This window comes from Rhinatrema bivittatum, chromosome 9, assembly GCF_901001135.1.
Source record: "Rhinatrema bivittatum chromosome 9, aRhiBiv1.1, whole genome shotgun sequence".
Lineage (NCBI taxonomy): Eukaryota > Metazoa > Chordata > Amphibia > Gymnophiona > Rhinatrematidae > Rhinatrema > Rhinatrema bivittatum.
Window position 1 is genome coordinate 16,698,020 of NC_042623.1, and position 8,354 is coordinate 16,706,373.

Sequence of the window (8,354 nt, forward strand, 5' to 3'; positions counted from 1 at the left end):
TAATTAATCCACACTGGGCCAGGAACCACAGTGGATCCTCTCACGATGGGCTCAGATTTACAGACTGGTGCAGGCGACTGGTTTCAGCTCTCGTGCACGATCGTACAGGGAAAGACAAAAGGGACTTTGTGCTAAAGTGAACAAAATCATTTCACCTTCTGTCTGGACTGTTCTTAATTCTGAGGGATATTTGCAGCGTTTAGATGGCATGAACGAATCTTACACTAAGACTGCCCTTCATTGTGTCGTGCAAAGGTTTTTCCCCACACGTGGCCCTTAGCATCACCTCTAGGTGAAAGATGCACAGAAGAGGGCAGGGGAACCAGATCATAGTATGACAAACCATGATTTTAAATTACTTTTGTTAACATTTTGTTATCACAAAATTTGATTCCCACAGAGTGCTACAGACCCTGTGGGGATAGGGAAATGCCTATAGTACCTGAATGTAATCTGCTTTGATGTACACTTTGAAGTGTCGAAAAGCGGAATATAGAAACACAAATAAATAAATTGTAGCTTTGCCCAGGGGTCCTCGAGAGCTTCCCAAGCTGCTGAATGCCTTATTTATCTCCAGCAGGAACATCCGTGTAATCCTTAGCTGGAAAGCTGGACTAAGACAAATCTTTTTCTCAGAGGTTAAATATATTTTTTCTACTTTTCCAAATTACGTACAATTTAGGTTCAGATCTGTTAAGAAAAGTGAAAAAAACAAACAAACAACAAAATAAGAAGTAACCTATTAATTTCAGGCCTTGAAAATGTCTAAAAAAAACTGCCCATTTTTATTTCAAAGACCTAGAAATGGAAACTCAGTCTGTTTGAATTTGCCTCTTTTAAGTTGCCTTTATCCAGCTGAGTGCAAGATTATTTCCATCACACAAATGTGGTTGATGGGACTTCCTCTCCGGTTCCGGGTAACACCAGCCAACGGTTTGCTGTGCCCACCCCATGGTTGCCTCTCTCGCAGGCATACGAGAAAGGATTCTGTCTGCTTGCCGTCCTCAAATCACCTTCACCGCACCTTCTTCCACAGAATTACCCACCATGGGCCGAACGTTTCCACGGTGCCAGCTGCAGTCTTAGCTACTGCCCCTCGGTTGGGCTTATGGGCAGCCGGGCATAGCCCCCTAATAAGAAAACCACACATGAAACCTGCTGGCAATCTTTCAGGTAGGGTGAGCCCACTGATGAGGAGCAAGCAACCAAATCTCAGCTAAATCCCTCAGGTGGGTCACAGACGGACGGATGGACAGCCAGGAGCCATTCCTTGTGTGCTTCCCAAAAAGAATTCCTATAAGAAAACGGTTTCACCTAAAATTTGGAAGGTAACGCCCTATATGATACTATTTTTAAACATTATGAGCTTCATGTGTGCGCAGAAAAATATAACATCCAGTGCTGATTTTCTGCAAGGTCGCTGAGCTGGAACCTTCCCCCATCGCTGCTACAGTGGCCCAAGCCTTTTCCAAGAAAATCAGATTAGAGCCGAGAGTTTATGAAAGAGCAGTAAACACATTTTTAAATAAATAAATAAGCAGTGATTGTTTAATGCACGACGATTAAGGGAGATAAAAGCCATTATTCAGATTCTGGCAATTAATATTCTTATTAAAAATTACTTCCTGATCTCATGAACACGACTGGACCGATTCCCTGCACCATTAAGCACCCCAGGCTCTTCAGGAGCTGTGCAAGCCCTGCTTTGCTTCCCACAGAGTGTGTTAGGCGCAGTAGCGGGCACTAATCCCACATACGGCCTGATCCTTAGCCGCTGGGAATGGGCCCAGCCGGGAGCAAGGGTCAGTGCTCCCCATGATGGAACTCAGTTTACAGTGAATTCGTGCTGTACCATAAAGATAGATCCAGTACGGGATGGGCGGGATTTACAGAAAGCAGCCCCGAAGAGAGCACGATTTGCACGTTGAGTGCCATTTTTGGATTGCGACTAACGCGAAGGCGGAAAAACAATTTGAGTTCCCTGCTCACATCAGCGGTCCTTGCCCTATCTTCGGTGACAGAAAGGACCGAGTCCCAGCCATTACGGATTCCTTCTTTCTCCTAATTCTGCAATCAACAGATCCGTTTGCTGTAAAGAAGAGGGAAGAGAAGAGGCGGGTGGAGAGAGAGCAATGGACTGAGAGAAGAAAGTGAAAGACGCCGAGGGCGTGCGGGAGAAGCAGCGCTGCAGGGCCCGGCCCAGATCTGGGCTCGCGCGCGGCGCTGCTGCCCCCCAGTGGCCGCCGCCCCAGCCGGCGCGCGCCGAAACGAGAGGCAAACTTCGCCTTCTGCAATGCTCTTTAGGTTTGGGACTTTCTCGGCAGCGTTTCGCTGACCTAGCACCAAGGAAGCAATTAGCTAAGCAAAATGCTAATGGCTGCTTAATTAACAAAAGTGTAAAGCAAGCATCCCTTTCGAAACGTGGCTTGGCTGGGAGACACCAGGGTGGGACAAGCTGGCAGCAGCTGTGCGCAAAGCAATATCCGCCTCTCTGCCTGTCTGTTATTATTACCGTTGTTGCTGTTATTATTTAAGGTCTTAGGCTTATTTAACCCAAATTGAGGGCTTAGAAGAGACATTTTTTTTGCAGAGCGCTATTCCGGGGGGAGGGGGAGGCACCAAGAGCTTGCAGGCAGTTTGCAAGGGGAAATCATCCCCGCGATATTTCTCTTTAGAATTTGCTGGTGCGGATAAGCGGGCCCGGATGTCCCGGGGTGCTCGGTGTTTCTCTGCACAGGATTCCCTGTTTCTGAAGTGAAGAGGCCAACTTACCCGGGTAATCAGCGGTGAAAATTGCACTCAGAGAGTCAAGTGGTGAGTGCAAGGGAAAGGAGGTTATGAGAGGGCACATTGTGGCCGAGATTCCGGGCATTAGTTGGGAAAAGCAGCTCTGACCTTTTAAAAGCAACTTTTAACCTAGGCAAGTGTGGCCACAGTGTTAACTACAATAAGGAGACTGAAAATGATTTGGGCCTTGCTGTCAGATTGCCTTAAAGGAGGACGTTTGATTCAGCTTTATTTCCAGTTTTTTTCCCTGCCTCACAGCTGTAGCCATGCAACGCGGCGCCTATGGCCAAGTGAAAAACTGTGCCCTCACCCATTGCACAACGCAACGCACCGCACCAGGAGTCGGGAGACTCTGTTCAGTGTTTGTGCAGCAATGGCCAAGGCCAGTGCAAGGGCAGTAGGTGCCCTAGGAAAACCTTACAGCCTTGCACCCCCCACCCCATCACCCCCTCCTCACACACAATTAAAAATGCATTTATAATAACAGATTTCCCATGAAAAATGGCATTGAAAGCACAGTCTTCTGAGGTAAAAATATCACTTCCAATATGTATATTATATTTACATGCATTGCTGAGGTGCCAACCAGAAAACTGCAAAAAAGCAAGAGACGCTTGGCACCCATATGGTATTAGGTCTACTGTAATGCATCTTGGACATGGGCATGACCCTCGGAGAGCCATGAGGAAACAATTACAATGAAATAAACTTTCTATTTCAAAACAACACTAACTACCAGCACTTAACAGCAACAACTCTACCTATGAAAGGTAACACTGCAAATATTGCACCGGACCTAAAACACCAATACACCCACTATTAGGAAAACAGAACAAGCCCAGCTGCTATAGATCCCCACGTAAAAGCTACTCACTATTGGAATACCTCACTTCAGTCACACATGCAAAACACAGACAGACCCTCAAATACAGAATAAAGAGACTATAAAATATAAATAGACATGTACTGACAAATCTGAACTGGAAAACTAAACAAGCCAAATTCTGTATGCCCTGCAACAATGGAAAAACAGAAGCATTACTATTCTTCATAAAACAAAATTAGTAAAACCATACCAATAAAAAGAATAATTCAAAACTAATGAATAGAAATATATTCAATAATTAAAAACTCATATAAAAATCTTCCAAACATCAATAAAATATTTCAAAACAGACGCATCAATTAAAATAAGGATTTAAAAATATTCCCCATTATCCTGTTACGGTTGAGTGTGTTTTGGTGGATCCTTGGGTGCTGTGGGAGATGACCACGCCCATGGGGAGGAGCCCCGTGAGGAGCCACGGCACTGGTCTAGACTCGTAATGCACAAAACACAGTTAGTTCTTTATTAAATAGCTTGAAGATGTCCACCAGAGGTGGCAGTAGTGAGTCAGTCTGGTAGTTGCAGTCTCAGGGACCTCGGCAGAGGGAGCCCTTCTCTCCTTGATGATGTTAGGAGGTTCCGCAGCAGGTCTCCCAGCGAGGAGATACTGTGGATGAGATAGACTGAGAGTTAGAGCACTCACTCGGTGTTTGCTGTTGTTATGCGATTCCACCAGATATGTTGAAGAAGGGACAGGCACCGAGGCAGGGAGAGCAGGCCCTCGAGGAGCGAGTACCTGTTCCCTGTAAGGCACCTGAAATAAAGCAGAGGGCCCCCGAGGAGCGGGTACCCAGGTTAGCAGTTACCCCGAAGGGCAGAGAGAGAGCTTCCAGCGGCAGCATGGAAGCGGCAGAATAGCGTAAACAAGAACAAATTCGAGTTCTTGCTAACTCAATGAGCTAGCAAACTAGTGAAGGTAATATACCCGGATGGCGTGACGTCAGCAAAAGGGAATGCCCTCGAGGTTCACGCCAAGGGTGGCATAAAGACGTGGGGTGCGCCTGCACACCCTAGTAGGTACCTGGGAGGAGCAATGGCGAGTGGCTGCACCATAGCCATTCCGGGGACGCCGGAGAGGTCGGCTTGTAGACGCTGCGGTAGCCATCTTACCCAGGTAAGCGGGAGGAGCCGTGAATAAGGTGAGGCAAACGGGGCGAAGCCGTCTAGCACCAACGGACGCAACAAATCCATACCTTGGAACTTTTGATTTCCAGATGCCCTGAAATTGTCATGAATTAGCAGGCAGAGAGTAACTGGGGTAATTGTGCACACATGCTCCCTCTCATATACACACATGCTTTCTCTCATTCCCCCACTTATATACGCACATGCTCTCTCACTTTTCTCTCACTCCCCACGTACATACACACATGCTCTCTCTCACTTTTCCACACATAAGCACACATGCTGTCTCTCACTCTCCCACACACATGCTCTCTTACTGTCCCAGACACAAGCACACAAACTCACTTTTCCATATACCTGCTCTCATTCTCCTACACACATGCTCCCTCATTCTCCCACACACAAATACACATGCTCTCTCACGCTCCTACACACATGCACACATGCTCTGACTTTTTCACACACAAACTCACATACTCTCTTTTCCACACACATGTTCTCATTCTCCCACATGCATGCTCTCTCACTCTCCCACATACAAGCACACATCCTCTCTCACTCTCCCACACAAATGCTCTCTCACTCTCCCTCACACACAAGCACACATGCTCTCACTTTCCCACACACAAGCACACATCCTTACTCTCCCGCACACATGCTCTTTCTCACTCTCCCACACACACAAGCATACATGCTCTCACTCCCACACACAAGCACGCATGCTCTCACTTTCCCACACACAAGCACCCATCCTCTCTCTCACCCGCACACATGCTCTCTCTCACTCTCCCACACACACAAGCACGCATGCTCTCACTTTCCCACACACAAGCACCCATCCTCTCTCTCACCCGCACACATGCTCTCTCTCACTCTCCCACACACACAAGCACGCATGCTCTCTCTCACTCACTTCCTCCTTGACTTAGCAGTCTCCTTCTTCAGCCCCTGTGGCCAAGGGAACAACTTGCGGCCACGGGACATTGGACTATTTCTGGCAGGGGCGCTCCTCCTCCTTTTCTGAAGCAGCGCGGCCCCGCCAAAATTGTCAGCGTGGAAAGCGCTCCCTTAGTAGGTGGTGGCCCCGCCAGAATCAGCAGCGTTGCCAGCGGGGCCGCGCTGCTTTCCCACTTACTAAGGCCGCGCCGTCGATTTTGACGGGGGGCCGTGCTGCTTTCTCTTTTGCTGAGGACCCACCGGCTGCACCGCTCTCCTTGGCGCCTTTTGGTAGCGTGGCCAATATGGCCGTGGCCATATTGGCCACGCTACGGCTCTGCCCTGCCTGTATAAAACATTTTATTCAGGTTTTAGAAAGTCCCCTAGGAACATCCTGAAGGTACACGGCCGTGGCCCAGAGTAGGATTTGAAGGCTTCACACGGGTAGAAAAGAAACGTATCTGTGTCTGCAGCGGGTCAATAGGAGCTTGTGGGCGAGCCTGAGGAGGGGGGGGGGAGGTGCAGGGACCTTGATGGAGGGTCTCGGAAGCTGCTTCTCCTTCATGCCTGCAGCGCCTTTACCTTTCTTCTCCAGCCGAATTACCTACCTGCTTTTCTGAGACTCGTCCTTCAGATATCTACAAGGGAAACAGCTCAGAGCTGCCACTGGCTGGGAGTCACGGAAAGCTCCCCGGAGATGAGGAAACAGGTAGATTCATGCACTGAGCTCTTTAAAATGTTCCCGTTTCCGTGTGGGAGGTGAGTCACTGCTGGCTAGCTTGTGCACATCGCATTTCTTATTGACTTCACCTTGCCCTGCACGAGGCATTGAACAGCAAGACGGAAAATCCTGTTGCCTTTTAGCCTGACTACGTTTTGTGCTTCTGTCTCTCTTGCAGAAAATGTCATTCGCTCCCCGATTCTCTGCGGCTCGGTCCTTAACCACGTTGTTCGTACACAAGATGGAAGAGTGTCCTGTAATCGGAAGGAGCGGAAAAACAGAAGGGGCTGGGAGGGACGGAAACAGGTGACAAAAGAGTTACAGTCGCAGGGTGAGGAGGATTCCCGCGACGTGGCAGAAACCGCTTAAATGCTTGGTGCATGGAAACCTGCAGCGTGCTGGCAGCCGCGTTAGTCCTGCAGGAAAACGAGAGTCCTTGTAGGCTACAGGGCCAGGGGTGGCCACCTCCGGTCCTCGAGAGCCACAAACAGGATCTCCACCGTGAACGTGCAGGAGAGAGATTTGCCTAGGACGGAGGAAGTGCACGCACATCTCTCTCCTGCATGTTCACGGGTGGAGATCCTGAAAACCGGGCGTCTTTGTGGCTCTCGAGGACCGGAGTTGGCCGCCCCTGCTACAGGCTTTACAGGACAGACCCCCAGAAAAAGGCTTGAGCTCCCAGGACCTCTTCTGAAGGTCACATCTGAAGAAGCCAGGGACGTCCTGCAAGCTCCTGCATTACAGACTATGGCCTTCTAAAAGAGATCACAACATAAACATTGAAATATAAATAAATATATGTGCGCACAAGATAACGGTGCTGACCGCACGGGAGACGGGCGTCGAAGTGACATCATTTCGCGTCTGTCCTCCTTTTTTTTTTTTTTAAATATGCGGCTGCCGGTGCGGCTGGAGGGAGCAGGCTTTGCTCTGGCTCTTACCTCTTTCTTTTATGGCCGGCAAGGAGTGGGGTGATGGGGCCCAGGGATGGAGGACCTTGTTTACGGTGAGGTGGGAGAGGTCCTGGGAGGCCTTGCCAGGAGGGTGCTTGGAGGGCTGTAAACTTGACTATGAAACCAAAGGGGGCGGTGCCAGGAAATTCGTGTTTAAATCATTCCCCGTGGCAGATAAATTCATGCAGGTTCCCCCCTTCTTTTTTAAAATTCTGATTTATTTATATTTCATTCCCAGGTCAAGACTGGTATTTATGAATTTTGGAAACCGCTGCACAGCTGCTTCCGCCATGCCATAGCGTTGTAAATGAGGGGGGTGTTGCTGGACTGATCATCATCACAGGAGTCGCACTCGAGAGTATGTGAATACCACGCCAGCTGCTGAGGGACGGGGAAGGATTTTCTTTTCAAAGACCAGGGGCGGTTGGCCGTACTGAAAGATGAGCATCACCTAATCCAACCAGGAGGCCGATGTGCGAAGCAGCAAATGGTTTTGCAAAAGCCGCCAGTGCGTGCTGTTTGCCATCTTTGCGTGCGCTGCTGCATTTGCGCGATTTGGCACGTGCTGGCTATCGTTTTTGTGCAGCTGTTTTTCAAGTGGCAAAAGCGTTTGTGGAAAATATGCAAAATTTCTAATGAGCTGGAAAAAAAACCCCATGCAAATCAGTTCATTAGCAATTTCACGCGAGCAAATTTTCATAGACAAAAATACACAATTTCTCCATTTTCTGCAGCACTTAACACCGCCTCAGGGAGGTTGAGGTCAGTGTTTTTGTGAAAAAAATCAGTGACTTCGTGCAAACCTTTTTGCCAGAAAAGTGACACATGATAAGTTGCGTAATATTAAAATGAGTCAACAGCGCCAGAAAAACGTCCCGCAGTGTCGACTCATTTCAGTGAAAATTTTCGCCGTTTCGTACGTTGGCACCAAAGTGTGAACATCAGA

At 48.6% G+C, this 8,354-nt stretch overlaps 1 long non-coding RNA gene across 1 annotated transcript; it reads left to right on the forward strand.

Moving 5' to 3' along the window:
• Positions 1-2,631: 2,631 nt before the first annotated feature.
• On the forward strand, positions 2,632-6,769 carry LOC115099233. The gene is made up of 3 exons (XR_003858725.1): positions 2,632-2,814; positions 6,330-6,443; positions 6,634-6,769. It is a non-coding gene; the product is annotated as an uncharacterized LOC115099233 (long non-coding RNA).
• Positions 6,770-8,354: the final 1,585 nt, after the last annotated feature.